The following is a 17,500-nucleotide window of genomic DNA, read 5'->3' as shown; positions in this document are numbered from 1 at the left end:
GCAATGTCATCAGGCCAAAAATCACATTCCTGAAGTGCACATCCCAAAAAATTATAATCTTTTCATCTCTAAGAATTCTTAGGAGGTAATTTAATCCATTATTTAAATTGAAAATGATTAAGAAAAAGAGAAATAAATGATATTGAGCTTAAGATCACAATCTTCATTAATCTGTGCACGAGAATCCGGCCAAACAGTTTCTCTTAGTCCCTTTGGACTAATTGTAACACCAAATATTGATTAAGGATACAAATTTTGTTGTTTCGTATAGAGTTTCTTGGAAACAAAACTTAATTAAGAATGTATTTTATAAAAGAGAAGTCTTTTAATATTAATATTCCTGCTATAAAAATCGGTGGCATTTTCCATTTAACAACTTCAAATGAATACGTAGTAAGATTCTCGTAAACCAAAGCTATTATTTCTTTACTTTCTAAGTGAAAGTGGAGAGTTTGGAAAGCAGAATTGAAGAAAGGAATGGAGAAATAGTAGAAATCTGAAAAGAATGAAGAAAAAAATTATGACAAACAAAATATTTCATTGTGGGATAAAAGGCTTCAGAAAATTACATCAGACTTAAAATCCCTCTCTGTCCTTCCGGGTATATATATATACATAGGCTATATATGTAGTTGTTGGACCACCCTGGAGGAGGAGAATAGTGAAGGCAAAGGAACAGGGCAATCTAAGGGACCCCAGAGAAGTGGTGAGTTCAGTGGCCACAGGAAGAAAGGAGCACCCAGTAATACTAGTCCCTAAGAAGAAATCTGCAGAATATACAAATAACGTAAATAGAAAAACCTTATTTATGTCTAATAATGTAGATGTATACAGCATGGATAAGATGCGTGAATTAGAGACAAGAATTAAGGAAATGAAAGTGCTACCTAGTATTGATGATGATGATGATGATGCAGATTGCCATGCCTATAGCATGACACGGGCTCTCGTCGTTGGACAGCCCGTAAGAGATTAGTTCTGTAAGGAGGAGAACTCCAGAGGAGTAAAAAATTGTATTATTAAAAGGAAATGTTAGTTTTGAAAGGAAGAAGTTAGTTTGGATTAAGGGTCAGGAACAGGAAAAAGGATGGAGGATGAGGATAAAAGGATGATGAATGAGGGATGAGAATGAATTTGACAAGACTTGAAAGGGGTAGAAAGTAACCCGAAAAAGGGGACTCCTTTTTAGGTCCACGAAAGAAAGTTTTTAGTTAAAGAAAAAAGTATTGATAGTAGCAAGTCCCAGTAAGTAGGAGAGACTGGGAGAGGAGAGAAGGATTTTCAGTAGGAGAGAATAGGAGAAGGTTTCAGCAAAGAGGCTTATTCCTGGTCTGTGGTGGGAAAGAGGGGGAGGGGGAGGGGCCCGGTTCTGTACAACGCTCGGTCAGTAAGTACGAGAGAGGCCGCCCCCCCCCCCCCCCATCAAAAGGATTAGGAGAATTGTGTGTGAAGGGAGTGGGAAGGAAGTAGGAGATAGGAAAAACAAGAGCTGTTTCCTTATGAGGAACACGGCCTTGTAATAACTATTCTCCATTTAGGAATTAGGAATTGGGAAGGAAAGAGAGGTTATGAAAGCTGCAAGCAGAGAAGGCTTACCCCTGCTCCGTGGCTGGAAAATGGAATTGTTGCAGGAGTTGCTGGAATGTGGAGGTCGAGGATAAGGAGAGGACTCTGGTAAGGATCTGGAAGGCGATAGGTATGAGGTCTTGTAAGGTGAGAGACTCAATTTCTTGAGCCAAAGTTTGGGAAGGGAAGGCGGACGAGGGTTGTTGCTGGTCCTTTTGAGGAGCAGTTGCAGGTAGGTGCTGGTCCTTTTTAGGAACAGTTGCAGGTCGTTGCTGGTCCTTTTTAGGAGCAGTTGCAGGTGTAGATTCAGGAGCAGTAGCTGGCTGACGTTGTCTTCTCTGGCGAGGAGTTCTCTGTTCTTTCGGTGGTTGGGTTGGAGCTGGTTTCTTTTGGTTTGGAGAGGATGTATTCTTCATAGCTGCTATCCTCTTGAGACGCTCTAAGCAGCGCTTATTCCAAGCATGGTGTGACTTAGAACAATTAGGGCACTTAGATGTGGTTTGTCGACCTTCTTTGTGGGCCTTAATGTACACTTCTGTGCTATGTCGCTGGCTTAAGAAACCGCAGATGATGGGGCCTCTGCATTCTTCTTTATGATGTCCAAAGCGTTGGCATCTGTAACATCGAAGGGGCTCAGGAGTGTAATCCTCAATGGGGAAGGTTCCCCAGACTCCTAAGTCCAGTTTGGAGGGAACTGGACCTATAAAGGTGGCGATGAGACGTCGAACAGGAATGTCATCTTTGCTTGTGCAGCAAACAGCACAGTCAATGTTGCTGCACGACGTTGCAATGGAGATAGGCATCGACACAGCATACCTGGTGATGGCAGCTTTCTTCCTGATAAAAGCAGGATCCAGCAGCGTTAAGGTGGGGTCTTCCTGAAGGAATCTGGCTGTCTCAACGTCCTTGGGATAGATGATAAGATCACCTTTCCTGTTAGGTCTTGCAGTGAGTTGCATGCCTGGCTTGGCAGCCATGGCAGCAACAGAGGCATAGGAGAGCTCGTGGTCCACCTGTGAAATCCGAAACTTTGGCAGAGGCTTCTTTGGCTGTGTAGCTGGGATGTTCTCTATTATGGTAGTGGCTTCTTGCAGGAGTGTCTGAAGGCAATCAGTGCAGTTGCAGTCCGTGGAGTGGGCCCCCTGTTCGGTCTCCATGGCATTGGAGGACTCAGGCACGTTGGTAGAATGGTTGACTGCTGTTGCACTCGACTGCTGAGGAGTTGTAGGGACAGACAAGGACGAGTCTGTGCTCTCAGTCCTTGGAGTCACAGTTGGTGATGTTGGGGCTGGTTCTGGCACTGGTGAAGGATCTTCAGGAGTCTTCCTTCTCTTGGGAGGGGGTTTAGCCTCTTCCTTGGCAGCTGCTGCTTCTTTCTCATACTTGATAAGCTTGTCAGAGGCATCTTTGCACCCCACACATTTACATCTGATGTGGTGATTAAACACATCTGGGTCTGCAGTATAGGTGGAGTGTTTTGCCATGACGTTAAACATGTAAGCTCGGCGCTGCTGGTAAGACACACAGCTATCACAGTCACAAGCTTGATCATTGAAATAGTCTTCACAGTGTCTGCTGGCATGTGGATAGTATTTCCATCCCGATTTTCCCAAGTAAAAAACGGACGTTGTGGCGAAACTCTACGGGGATTTTTGTGATAATTTCACCCCCGGGAGGTTGTCCAAGTGATGAACGTAGCCGATACGTCTGTTGGTCCAGGCGATGAGAGTTGTCGTCGATCCCGAGTCTAAAACGAAACTGCCTAGTATTATATATCGTAGCCCCAGCAGTGACAAGGAAAATAATAACAAATTGCTTCAAATACTGCAAGAAGTGAGTGATGTTAAGGTGTACAGTAATATAAAATAGTTGTTGGGGACTTTAATCTTCCTCGCATCAAGTGGAGCAATTACACGACAGAAGCGGGGCCAACAGATTTTAACACGCAGTTCATAGAAAGAATCCGTGATTGTTTTTTTACACAACACATTCAGGATATCACAAGAACAAGAGGAGACAAAATTGGTAGCACTCTTGATTTCGTTTTCAGTAATGAGGATTCCATAATTGATGATATTAGAGTAGAATGTCCTCTGGGTAGAAGTGACCACACATGTATTTTAATTAACTGTGATATTCAGGAGGTTGAGGTTCAAGGAAAGAAAGTGATATACTTATATGAAAAGGCCAATTATCAACTCATGAGGCAAAGAATGAATGTGGACTGGACCCAGTACCTGTCAGAAGAACTAAACACAGAAGAAAAATGGATTAAATGCTTGCAAAACTTCGTGAAATTGTTGAGGAATGTGCACCTAAGAAACAAAATAAGGGCCAAAACAACATAAGCCAAAGGACAAATGAGAACCTACCGATAAATAGAAAACTGTGGTCAAAAATAAAGAAGAAACAAAGACTATGGACAAGGTTAAAACAACTAAAATAAGAGGACTATTCAGGGGATACAGTCAGAGGCATGGAGGAGGAGGAGTACAGGAGGCTAAATAATCAAGTCAGGCAGCAGACCAGAAATGCTGTAAAGATAAAGGAGAAAGAAATATCGAGTCATGTGAAAGATAATCTCAAGATTTTTTGGCAATATGTTACATCTAAAACAAGAACAAAGTAAGGTATAGGTGACCTGTATGACAGTAATGAAAAAACAAGTACCACAACTAACAACAAGGAGAAGGCAGATATTTTATCAAAACAGTTTGCCGGGGTATTCATCAGAGAACCGGAAGGGGAAATACCAGAGGCTACAGCAAGAGAAGTACCTGTCATTGAAGGAGTGGATATCACCCATGCAAAAATAAGGAAAGTAATCCAGAAACTCAAAAAGAAAAAATCACCCGGTCCAGATGGGATACATCCAAGGATTGTAAAGGAACTGATGGAAGAACTATTGGAACCACTTAGGATATTGTTCAGCAGCTCACTACAGGAGGGTGTGGTACCAGAGGAATGGAGAATTGCACATATTACTGCCTTATTCAAAAAAAAGGAAATAAGAAAAATCCTGGAAATTACAGACCGGTCAGCCTTACAAGTGTCATTTGTAAGCTTATGGAATCACTACTCAGAGAAGAAATAGTAACACATATGAAGAAAAACATGTTTAGCAAGAGACAGTTTGGTTTTATATCTGGGAGATCAACAGCATTACAGCTCATTAAAGTGTTGGATAACTGAATGTGTGCACTTGATGAGGGGATGGCAGTAGATGTGGTTTACTGTGACTTCATGAAGGCTTTTGACCGCGTACCGGACAAAAGGCTGATGAAAAAAGTTGCCAGCTATAATATCCAAGGAAAGTTACTGAACTGGATCCAGGGTTTCTTAACAGGGAGAAGGCAGAGGGTTTTAGTGAACGGTGAGGCATCAGATTGGGAAGAGGTTATTAGTGGAGTAGCTCAGGGCTCAGTACTGGGTCCTTTGCTATTTGTTCTGTTCATAAATGATCTACTTGAAGTGGTTAAGCATGGCGGCGAGGTGTTTTTGTATGCTGACGACACTAAAGTGTTTAGGGGGATTCAGGATGTGGAAGATTGCAACAGACTGCAGGGGGACCTAGACGAGCTTAGAAAATGGACAAAGAAATGGCTTTTGTTCTTCCATCCAGAGAAGAGCAAATACATGAGAATTGGCAACACCTCAGTAGACGATAATGGCTACATCATGTACAACAACATCAGCAAGACTAGAACGGAAAGAGACATTGGTGTAGTCATAGACGACAAACTTACTTTAGCTGACCATCTGGCTGAGAAAATAGAAAAGGCAAATAAGATAGTGGGCCTCATTAGGAGAACATTTGTACACCTGGAACCAGCAACATTTAAGCCTCTCCACATCCTTGGTACAGCCACACCTAGAATATGCCAACCAAGTGTGGTGCCCACATCTTATCAAGGATATCAGCACAATAGAAAATGTGCAAAGGAGAGCATCGAAACTGGTGCCATGTCTCAAGGAACAGCCATATGAAGAGAGACTTAAGAGATTAGATCTACCATCATTAGCGTATAGGAGATCGAGAGGAGATCAGATTGAAACATTTAAGATCGTCAACAACAAGTACTGAGGGTCTTTTCAGGATGAGGGAGGATAGTGTGACAAGGGGCCATGATAAGAAATTATTCAAGACAAGAGCCAGGCTGAACAGTTGCAAATACTCCTTCCCTAACCGTGGGGTTAACGTTTGGAACAATTTGCCGGACGAGGTGGTACACTCAGAGACAGTGACACAGTTTGAGTCAAGACTTGATAAATTTTGGAAAACACAGGATCAAAAATTCGATTATAAAGCTCATTTAAACACCACGTGCTACCACCACCCACATAGTGTCCTGGCTACCATACTGGAGCCACAGGCCCCCTAGGGCCTCTTCCAGGAAAACGTCTGTAAGAATCTGTAAGAATATATATATAATATATATATATATATATATATATATATATATATATATATATATATATATATATATATGCGAAACTTCCTTCTCTCTCATCCTTGTGACAATATTACTATAAAACTTCTTTCCTCTACTTCCACATAAGATAATCAAAATAACGTGTATGAACAAGTGTATGAATAAAGAATGTATTGTCAGGGTTCTAACTTACATAAAAAACAGTCCGTTATAAGGGAGATTTTTTGCAAAGTTCTGTACAGATTTTGGTAAAGAACAGATTGTGCTCTAATATTAATGTGATTCATGCTGGCTATTATTATTATTATTATTATTATTATTATTATTATTATTATTATTATTATTATTATTATTTTTGTTGTTGTTGTTATCATCTTCATTATCATCATCGTTATTATTATTATTATTATTATTATTATTATTATTATTATTAATATTTCATCCGTGCTTAGAAAGTGGATTGGTTTAAAGGCAACTCATGAACGGCAGAGTCAAAGGACGATGACAATGCCCTAGCTCGCAGGACAATACCCCCAGAGAATGACTGTATACCAATATGATCAGCACACAAGCCCTCTTTCCACCCAAGATAGGCCCAGGTAGGGGCAGGAAATGGCTGCTGATGACTCAGCATGTAGATCTATAGCTCCCCCAAACCCTCATCCTTAGCTCACAAGGATAGTGAGGTTGCACCGACCAAAGGAACTAATAGGTTTGAGCGGGACTCGAACCCCAGTCCAAAAGATCACCAAGCAGGGATATAAGCTAGTTAAAATTAAAAAATCTATGGAAAGAAAAATGATAAGTCATGTGACGAGGGTTCAGTGAAACTTGTGTGTGATGCAGCCGAATATTTGCAGACTAAAAAAATTTAAACTAAAAGAAAATCTCGCAATAAAATACAAAGATGATGTTTGTAACTTGACAGAGCAAATTAAATAATAATAATAATTTTGGAATGTGAAGAGAACGAGACACATGAGTGGATATGTTAGAAATATCAGAAGACGAACAAGAATTTGAAACAAGGAAATAGTTATAAAAGAATATTAGGATGCCATAACTAATTTTATCACGACTAATTTCACAGTGAAACCATGAAATGGGATAAAGTGATTGCACTTTAAGCTTGCACCAAGAATACATGTTATTTATGATAATAAAAAAACAAACTTGAATAAGTGCTATGATTTATAAGTATTTTATATCATAGATGATAATTTGGTTTACTCCAAAAATATGATGAATGAAAACAACACTTGCCACTGCCAGATAACCATGAATTTTGCACGAGCAGTACCAATCAAAATAATTTCATAATATATCGATATTTCGAATCTCTATGTAATTTTCATTCATAAAACCCTTTGAAATTGAATTCTATTCCAAAATTAGTTTAAATTATACATTTATCAAAATAATATATATTCACTAGGGATTCAATTATCTCTTTAACTTTATAAGAAGTTCTTTTTCCCCCAAAATGGAGGGGCTTAATTTGCTTCTGCGCAAGTTTCTCGGAATAACAGCAGCAGTACAACAAAGGAGCAGAGGAAATCCAGAGCATTTCAAACATTTATACACAATTTGAATCAGCTGATTAATTAATAAAACAACTTGGATCAAAGCCTCGTCATGTTTTCCTTTTAAATGTTTTCATCTGTGTTGGGCCAAGGATTACGTCGACGAGATTTCAATTTTGATTTTTCGATTTTTCTGTTATTTTTCTTTATTTATTTCTCCGTTTTTATTTCCTATTTGTGTACATGGAAGGTCTTGGTCTCTCTCGTAGCCTTGTTATTATTATTATTATTATTATTATTATTATTTGCAAAGTTACAGCCCTAGTTGGAAAAACAGGATGCTATAAGCCTAGTGGCCCAACAGGGATAAATGGCCCAGTGAGGAACGGAGACAAGGAAATAAAATAACTAAAAGAGAAGTAATAAACAATAAAAATAAGCTATACCAAGAACTAAAGTAATTAAGAAAAGAAATAAGATAGAATAGCGTGACCTAGTGTACCCTCAGGCAAGAAAACTCTACCCATGACAGTGGAAGACCACGGTACAGAGGCTATGGCACTACCCAAGACTAGAGAACAATGGTTTGATTTTGGAGAGTCCTTCTGGAGGCTGCTGCTTCCCAGAACTGAAGAGTCTCTTCTACACTTACCAAGAAGAGATAGCCACTGAACAACTACAGTCCAGTAGTTAACCCCTTGAGCAAAGAAGAATTATTTAGTAATCTCATTGTTGTTAGGTGTATGTCAAGGGAGAATGTGGAAAGAGTAGGCCAGACTATTTCTTATCTTCATACCATTAAAATTTATAATGTTCTGTGCAGTGTAAATAAATATTTTTATCCTTATAATATAGATAGAAATTTGTTCGCAAAATGTTCCAATATTTTCTTTATGAGATAATTATTGATAATTTTTTCTCTCCACGTGAGAACTGAAAGTCAAAAGAGTGTGGGCTGTCATTAGGCCAATTATCGCCTTCCTTAAGAAGTACAAATCCCTAAACATTATGATGTTTTCATTGTGAAGAATTTTGAGCCGAAATGTATTCTGTTATTTCAATCAAATACGATTATAGAAAAGAAAACATGGGATACTAGGCCTAAGTTTACAACCTCCACTAATCTGTGTTCGTGATTCCTCAAACATACTCTGATTTATATATATATATATATATATATATATATATATATATATTTATATATATATATATATATATATATATATATATATATATATTATATATATATATATATATTTATATATATATATATATATATATATTTATATATATATATATATATATATATATATATTTATATATATATTTATATATATATATATTTATATATATATTTATATATATATATATTTATATATATATATATTTATATATATATATATATATATTTATATATATATATATTTATTTATATATATATTTATATATATATATATATATTTATATATATATATTTATATATATATATATATATATATATATATATATATATATATTTATATATATTTATATATTTATATAAATATAAATATATATATATATAAATATATATATATATATATATATGTGATGCTTTGTTGGGCATTTTCTTTTTTCTTTTATTAAGCACCACTTTAATATTATTTTAATTAAATAAATGAATCTCTTCAATCCTTTCAGTGCAAAAATATTATTTAATTCTAGACCCTCAGGAAAGTGGGTGATGGTAAAATGCCGTATAGTTCCTTAACTTTACTTCTGGAACTTTGATGTACATTAGCTTTACAGTAATCTTCTACATGGATTTAAATACAGACTGGATCAATAAAATTTCTTGAAGATTGGAGGCTGCAACCGTAGACTTCTGCTACACTTCAGCATTCGGGATGCGAAACACTTGACTTCTATTTATGTGGTTTGGGGATCGCTTCTTCATAGCTGTGTCTTCTCATAGACACGCTTCTTGGTAATTTCTCCTTCATCGAAGATAATCTCGTACCTCCCGGATGAAAGGTAATTTGTTGGCAGTTAGGGAACTCGGTCCCTTCGTTGTCCGTCTTTGTAAATATCTTGTTGTTAACTTGACGTTTCGTTAGTGCAGCCCATTTTGTGCACCAGAGGTAAGGCCTCCCCCAAGACGGGGGAGAGGGAGAAGGGACAACCGTTTAACGCGGTTACTTGTAGGGAAGAGCTGGTTCCTCGATGCGCTTGTTGCTTAAGTATCCCAGAACAAGGGCGTTGTAATTGCGTCACGTCATGTGACTCTTCTTGTGTTCTATTGGTCCCTTCTTCTGACGTAATGGTAACGTCATACATATGTCACTTCCGATTTCTCGGCAAGGTAACCGACGCGCATTCCAATTGCGTTGTTTTGGCCAATTTATCGCTTATGTCAGCACTTTTCACAAACAGTGCCTCTCAACTACCACCTCACTCTGATTTTATTTTTCTCGTCTCTCTCTCTCTCTCTCTCTCTCTCTCTCTCTCTTTATTTCAATGTCTCTCTATCGTTTAACTAACGAATAAAACTCATAAAATACTTGATCAAATACACATATCACCTTATTTAGTATGAATTATTTTCCTTTACATGACACCACTCGGTCACGTACCTGAATTCCTGTGGAATTCACATCTTATTAACTCATTTCATGGTTTACCCAAAAATAATTCATCAACAATTCATCATCACCAAAAGAAATACATTTCAACACAATAAATCAAAATCATCATCATCAAATAATATGCATTTCAATGCAATAAATCAAAATCATCATCAACAAAATAATATGCACCTTAGTGCAATAAATCAAAATCATCTTCATCAAAAGAAAATCATCATCAATCATTTTTAAAATAATGCAATTGCATAAGTTTATCATCAATATATGTTTAGGAAAAACTTCCTGTTCCCTTCAAATAATTCAACACAATATTGAAACACATTATTTTTCTTAATTCTTGATAATAGAATATTTAACCCTTAATTCACTGGGTACGTAAGGCAAAATTAATAATGTCTTCTGTGTTCAACTGTGCAATCAATTAGGAAATGCCTTCACCTTTAACTTCTATTCAATTCATATTTTCCATTACCTATGACCTCAAAATCTTGGTCTTATTGATGTAAACACAAAAATCATTTCTTCAATGCAATGCAATAAATGGCAGAAAATAAATGTTCAAACATACATAACATCAATTCAAATTAACCAAAATATTTCTGCAACAAAATAATTATGTGTCATGCACATCATAACTCATCAAGAGTATTACTCATTTGTAATCAGTATCAATAAACATTTGTAAAACATCATTATGGTACCTATTTACTCATCAATATTATCATGATAAATCATTGTTAATTAATGGCATCAAAAGAAATATTTCTCACCTTCTTCATAAAAATAATGAGTAAAATCAAAAACTCAAATATATCAATGTCTTAAATCATCAAACATCATAATCATTTCATAACAAAGAAACATTCAATACATAACAAAATCATGTTTACAAATTTGAATCTTATTTGCACCTTGTCTGCGTATTATTTTTATCTTAAGAACTTCAATTCTCAACTATATATATATATTGCATTCAGAAGGATATTCATAAAATTCAAGTGACAGGAACTTACATTTCAATGTTAAAACTTTTCTTTAAAGAAATCAATTGCAGACTGTCTCAATTAAAACACCTTATTTATCCTTTCTTCAAGGATTCATCTACTACACAGGCATAAAAATCAATTCGTGTGTTTCCACACACACTCTTTTTAACTTCAAAATGAAAGGTTTAATTATTGTAATTCATCATATGTACTTAATTGTTCACTATTACCTGCATAATTATTATGGGCCTAAAATAACCCTTTGAGACATTCAACTTCAAAGTTCATTATTGGTGCACATCTTATCTTTTAATCACTTAAATCTTTCTTTATTCATAATTATTTAAGTTAACTTAATCATCATCAAAACATAATAAAATTCATTGTATACATGCATGTTTATCATTGTTACACGTGTTACACCAAAAAAAAAAATATCAATCAATGCATCGCCTATAAAATGCAGTAATAATTCTTTTGCTCTAATGGCATCATTATTTATTCAAACTTGCAAACAAAACCAATACATTTGTAAATATGCAATCACCTATGGGTTCATATTTCACCTGTCTTCATTACCCATAACTTTATCAAAAACTTTTCATCTTAGTTTGCAACTCAATATTCTCTGTGGTCCCTTAATTAATTGTTTGGAGACATTTATGATTTGGACCTTCTTTGTTGATTACGGAATACATATTCAAATTCTAGGATAACACACTTTACATAATTAAAAGATTTCACTCATTTGTTACCCTCAATATTTGTATGAGTGCCCAGATATTTTTATTTCATTTCCCAAGGAGTTTAGTAGTCTTTCTTAAATCTACCTAACAAAAAAAATCTGTTTTCCATATACCGAGTTATTTCAAAGTAAATTCGTTCTCGTTAAGTAATTGTTATTTGTCTTCTATGTTGGTCTATACATAGTTCGCAGGACATCCTCAACCCCTTGCTATTATTTTATTTGCCCCTTTTTTTTTTTTTTCTATTTTAACTTGACTTATCATGGCTTATTTCACCCTTCTTACTACAAGAAAAATATTGCACAGTTTTCATTAATCTATAATAAATTCGGGTGCATTGCCCAAGAGAATATCTATAGACACGAATGTCTAGTTATCTATCCTGGTCTCAAATTATTCTGTTAGAGACTCATCAACCATTTCTTTGTTAAATCAAATTCTATGTAGACCAGTATGTTTTTATCATTTGTCAAGTTCTGGGAACAGAGTCCCTGGTAGTCCGTTGGTACCACCACTATGGGATTGAGAAAATGCAATCGTAATTTCTAAAGGATTCTTACCCTTATATGACCTTTATACTTCTTATATGTAGGCTTTAATTTTACGATCTCAAACATCTATCTTAGGTCAAAAATTTATTTCATCATTAAATGCAGTCTTTGATTACTGGATGTCCTACTAACTTGAGCATGAGTTTTTGTTAGTATTTTGTTAGTATGTCAGGAATTTCTATTCATGAACAAGTATTTCTCCCTATTCCTTGTATGTATTCCTTTAAGCGATATGCAATCCTGTTATATGATTCCTATTTTTGGGAGTAATTCATCTAAATCATTTCTATTAACCTTTGGTTTCTCTTGTTCTATTTTAATTCTTCTTATTTTCTAGGTTTCCTACCTGACAACTGAAACAAAATATTGGTAGTTATATTTCCTTTTAACATCTTCCTGTCCTTTTAAATATCCTTCTGTTATCTCATCATAAACCTACCAATAAAGGGATTTATCCTGGACAAACATCCAGTATTTTAAGGCTCCTAAGATTCCTTTTATTCTTTCATCCACAATAGTCCTTCTTGGACTGTAAAATCACAATCATTCTTATGAGCAATAAGCACATATACTCTATGCCCTAAACAAATTTTTAAACTTCTCTAGACCATTATTTGGATAATCTATCCTACTCGGTTATTTTTCCTTCAATTTAAGACTACTCTCATGATACATTACCCTTCTTCGGGTTTTACCCTTTTAATGAGACATTTCTTTTTATATTTATGAGGCTTCACACATTATTTTTATAACTCCTGGTTAAGAGATCGGGTTAAGGTAATGTAGGATCAAAATTCATTTCTCTTCATTATTTATAGCCTTCTATTTCATTTGCACACTACATATTTTAGGTTAACTTTATTTTAAGGCTTGGGTAATTTAGCAAATACTGCTTATTATCCCTAAGATCCTATCATTCCTAAAAAAAAAATCTTTTACATCTGTCAATCTTAGTGGAGCAGGATTTCCACTTTACCCTTATTTCTCTACATATCTTAAATCTATCTACTCTGTTTACTTACCCTATTCAAATCTAGGGATGGGTCACTCTTTAATCTGGCTCTTTATCCTGCTATTCTCCCTATTTTAGACTAGTTCTATTATTCTTATGGCTCTATATTCTTACTAAACTTAGTAACATCATTCTATAGGCTTATTCTTTCTGTCTCCAAATTTAGATCATCATTCTGTCAATAGTTAGAGGAGCTGAGTGAGCCCGTCGACTTCACTCTAATTCTAACATTCTTTGAAATGTTAATAGCCGTGAATGGCTTGTATTCTTTGACCATGGTACTTACAATATTTTACTCCTCAATAATCGAGCCAAACATTATTTATTTATCGGGATAGACATGTCATTTATATTCTACTTATGATGATCTACTAGTCTAACTTCTATCCTCATTGGGTAACATATCTCGGGAGATTTATAAGGAGTCTTATTGATTCATTTTAACACTCACCGTGTTCGTTATGGGGCGTTGGCTGATAGGTAATATTTCATGATTTGTACGGTATTAAAAAAAGTTTTAATAAGTTTTTGACAGTTTCTCTGGGCAGGTTATCTGGGCAGGTTCTGGCGCCGATGTTTCTATTCTTTTCTGCCTAACCTATCGCCTGCAATGGCTAACCTCTGCCTATTTCTCATCTATCCCTATTTCTATGCTCCTTATTGTAAATTTTTGCCCCTTTCTGATTACCTAACTGTAATCTCTACTCCTTTATTTTAGAAGTCATTACCCGCCATTCAGATGAGTTATTTTATCCGGAGTAGTATTAATTAATTAGTGTGCTTGTATTTTCCTTCATCTGAACTTCATTGTTGTCTCTTTTGACAGACCTCTGGCATCCTATTTTTAGTTAACCTATCTTCTTTATCTCTGCGGGTTATTTTTATTTAGGCATCATTATGACTTCTCTAGCTAAATTCTAGCTTTTTATATTTGCAGTACTGATCAGACTTTATTTATTTAATAGCATCATAGCTCATTTATTATTCATATGCCTATATCTTCATCTTAAATCTTTGTGCCTAACAACAACATATTTCTTTTAATTCTATAAGCCTATAGCTTCAATTGCCTATGACATTTATTTCTTGGAATTCCCTTTTTTTATTTAGGCTATTCTATTTTATTCACGGTATTTCTGTCGACATTCTATTTTATTTATATGGCGCCTGTCACATATTGACAAGGAGTATGTCTATTCTTGGCTACTCTTCCTATTTCTCAACTTTATTTCTCCTTGTCTTTTTAATCAATTTCCATTTCCCTTTCTTAGTCTGGAGTCTGTTTCTCATGTCAAATTCGTCTCCTACAAAGTGGCCAGTTTTGTAAAAGACTTGTCTTTGACAAGTAGAATCATACCCTGACTATCTCATTTTTTTCTTTTCTTTATTTTAAGCCTGCACTTCTCACAAATAAAATTCATACTTCATCTTTGTATCGTTTTTGAACGATATCTTAAGGCTCTATTGGGAAATGTTACAAAAAAAATGACATCTTTATTCATCATTTGGCACATTTTGGCATTTAATTCTCTACCTAACCTGACGGTTCATACCCCTTGATTTTTACTTGTTTGCATTTCATTTCTGCATATCATTTTATTTTCACCCTTAAAATTTGGAAGCAGGTATTTCACAATATTCTATCACTGTATTGCATCCTAGTATATCAACTATATTTGCCAGAGTCTCTATAAGATAAAATAGTCACTTGCAACGTGGATGTACCTCCGCTACATATGCCTATCTTTCCTATATAAAATTTTTTTTTTTTTTTCGTCTTCCTGTCTTCCTTTCTATCCGGCTAACTATTTTTAATTCTTTTCTTTTCACTATTTGGAGGATTTGTATTTCACTTTCTTTGTGCCGGAGGGCTTTCTGAGAAGTGTCTTTGTTTAATTTCATGATGGGGTTCTTTATCTCTGTGCCTGCCTTTCTCCCTGTATGTTTTCCCTTTTTCATTATGTTACCTGATTTCTATCTCCTTTTATGTAATCTTTCCCTAGACCTAAATGTGTCATCTTTATTTCTTTAAACTGTCTTTGATCTAAATTTCTGCCCATTATTCTGTTTAACTCTAGGGTAATTTTTGCGCCTCGTTCCAGTCTGCTGTTCTAACTTCCCTGCATCTATTTAAACTACTCAAAATTTCTCTGGTAGGATTTTGTGGCTATTAGTCCCTTAGGATTTTTCTTCCTGATTTCCTATCATTTTGCTATTTTCCCTTTTCTTCTTGTAAAACTCATATCTAGGATGCTATTTTTCACATTTTTTTTTTTTTTTAATGCCTCATTTATTTCAATATATAGGGAATTATCATTAGCAATAAACTTACCTTTAGCAAAGGAATCCTGTTCTTTTTACTGTTGCTACGTGATCCTCCATTTGTGTGGCAAATTCATTTACCGAGCCACCCTCATATTTTACCTATAGGAACTTTCGTAGATTTGTTAACCTGTCTGTCTCTTTGACCGATCGCCATAATTGCCTACATTATTTTTGAAACTCACTCAGATTTGCTGCATTTTTAAATTACTTACCATTCAAGGTTATGTGAGCATCACTTACATTTGTATACACGGTTAACATAGCCTGTTCAATTCTGCTGTCTCATTGTTTATTCTCAGACTAACTATTCTACTTTCAATATCAGCTAACCACTTACACACGGTACATTTCTCTAACCTTCTTTTATCTTGGTTATTCCTACCTATATTTCCACAAAAACTGTGTTAATTTCCCTACTGAATTCATATTAGCGGGGTTAGTAATGTTTGTTAATTCTTCAAACTCACTTTTTTATGGGACTTTGCTCGTTTGTATTTTTTCACCTACTTGCGTAATTTTAAATCACATTTCCCTTTTACATATTCTTTGGGCTAACATCATTACCATCACTTTAAAAAAATCATAATACATCTTATTTTACACAAGAAAAAAAATACAAAGTAATTCATGCATCATTCAAGAAACCCTAGCGAATAAAAAAAAATTCCTATTCTTAAACGAGAGACAAGTTTCTTTTTTTTTTTTTTTTTTTTTTTTTTTTTTTTTTTTTTTTTTTTTTTTTTTTCACTTTTAACTGAGAGACTTATTTAAGAGAGAGATTCTTTTACTCACATTTCTTCTTTCTTGTCCTTTTGTTTTCATCTTCTTCGCTTAGGTAATGGTTTCTTGTGTTTAGATTCTTGCTTCGTCTCACGTCCTCACTATTTTTCTGAGTTTCTTGATGTTTATTCTGCAAAGGTGTTCAACTGGTATCTGGAAGAATTTAGTCATTAATATATGCACTGAAAAAATATCATCACGGCATTTTATCCCACCGCTGCCACCATTTGTGATGCTTTGTTGGGCATTTTCTTTTTTCTTTTATTAAGCACCACTTTAATATTATTTTAATTAAATAAATGAATCTCTTCAATCCTTTCAGTGCAAAAATATTATTTAATTCTAGACCCTCAGGAAAGTGGGTGATGGTAAAATGCCGTATAGTTCCTTAACTTTACTTCTGGAACTTTGATGTACATTAGCTTTACAGTAATCTTCTACATGGATTTAAATACAGACTGGATCAATAAAATTTCTTGAAGATTGGAGGCTGCAACCGTAGACTTCTGCTACACTTCAGCATTCGGGATGCGAAACACTTGACTTCTATTTATGTGGTTTGGGGATCGCTTCTTCATAGCTGTGTCTTCTCATAGACACGCTTCTTGGTAATTTCTCCTTCATCGAAGATAATCTCGTACCTCCCGGATGAAAGGTAATTTGTTGGCAGTTAGGGAACTCGGTCCCTTCGTTGTCCGTCTTTGTAAATATCTTGTTGTTAACTTGACGTTTCGTTAGTGCAGCCCATTTTGTGCACCAGAGGTAAGGCCTCCCCCAAGACGGGGGGGGAGAGGGAGAAGGGACAACCGTTTAACGCGGTTACTTGTAGGGAAGAGCTGGTTCCTCGATGCGCTTGTTGCTTAAGTATCCCCAGAACAAGGGCGTTGTAATTGCGTCACGTCATGTGACTCTTCTTGTGTTCTATTGGTCCCTTCTTCTGACGTAATGGTAACG

General features: G+C 35.3%; 1 long non-coding RNA gene across 1 annotated transcript in view; it reads right to left on the bottom strand.

Annotated features, from left to right (window-relative positions):
- The window catches only part of LOC137651311 (uncharacterized), a 181,038-nt gene that overhangs the window by 163,234 nt on the left and 304 nt on the right, over positions 1–17,500 (bottom strand). Inside the window, exon 1 of the long non-coding RNA XR_011046085.1 lies at positions 16,559–17,500. This exon is cut by the window's right edge and continues 304 nt beyond it. This is a non-coding gene — a long non-coding RNA (uncharacterized lncRNA). The remainder of the gene's footprint in view (positions 1–16,558) is intronic.

This window comes from Palaemon carinicauda, chromosome 12 (genome assembly GCF_036898095.1).
Source record: "Palaemon carinicauda isolate YSFRI2023 chromosome 12, ASM3689809v2, whole genome shotgun sequence".
Taxonomy (NCBI): Eukaryota; Metazoa; Arthropoda; class Malacostraca; order Decapoda; family Palaemonidae; genus Palaemon; species Palaemon carinicauda.
This window is presented reverse-complemented; position numbering and strand designations above follow the sequence as displayed.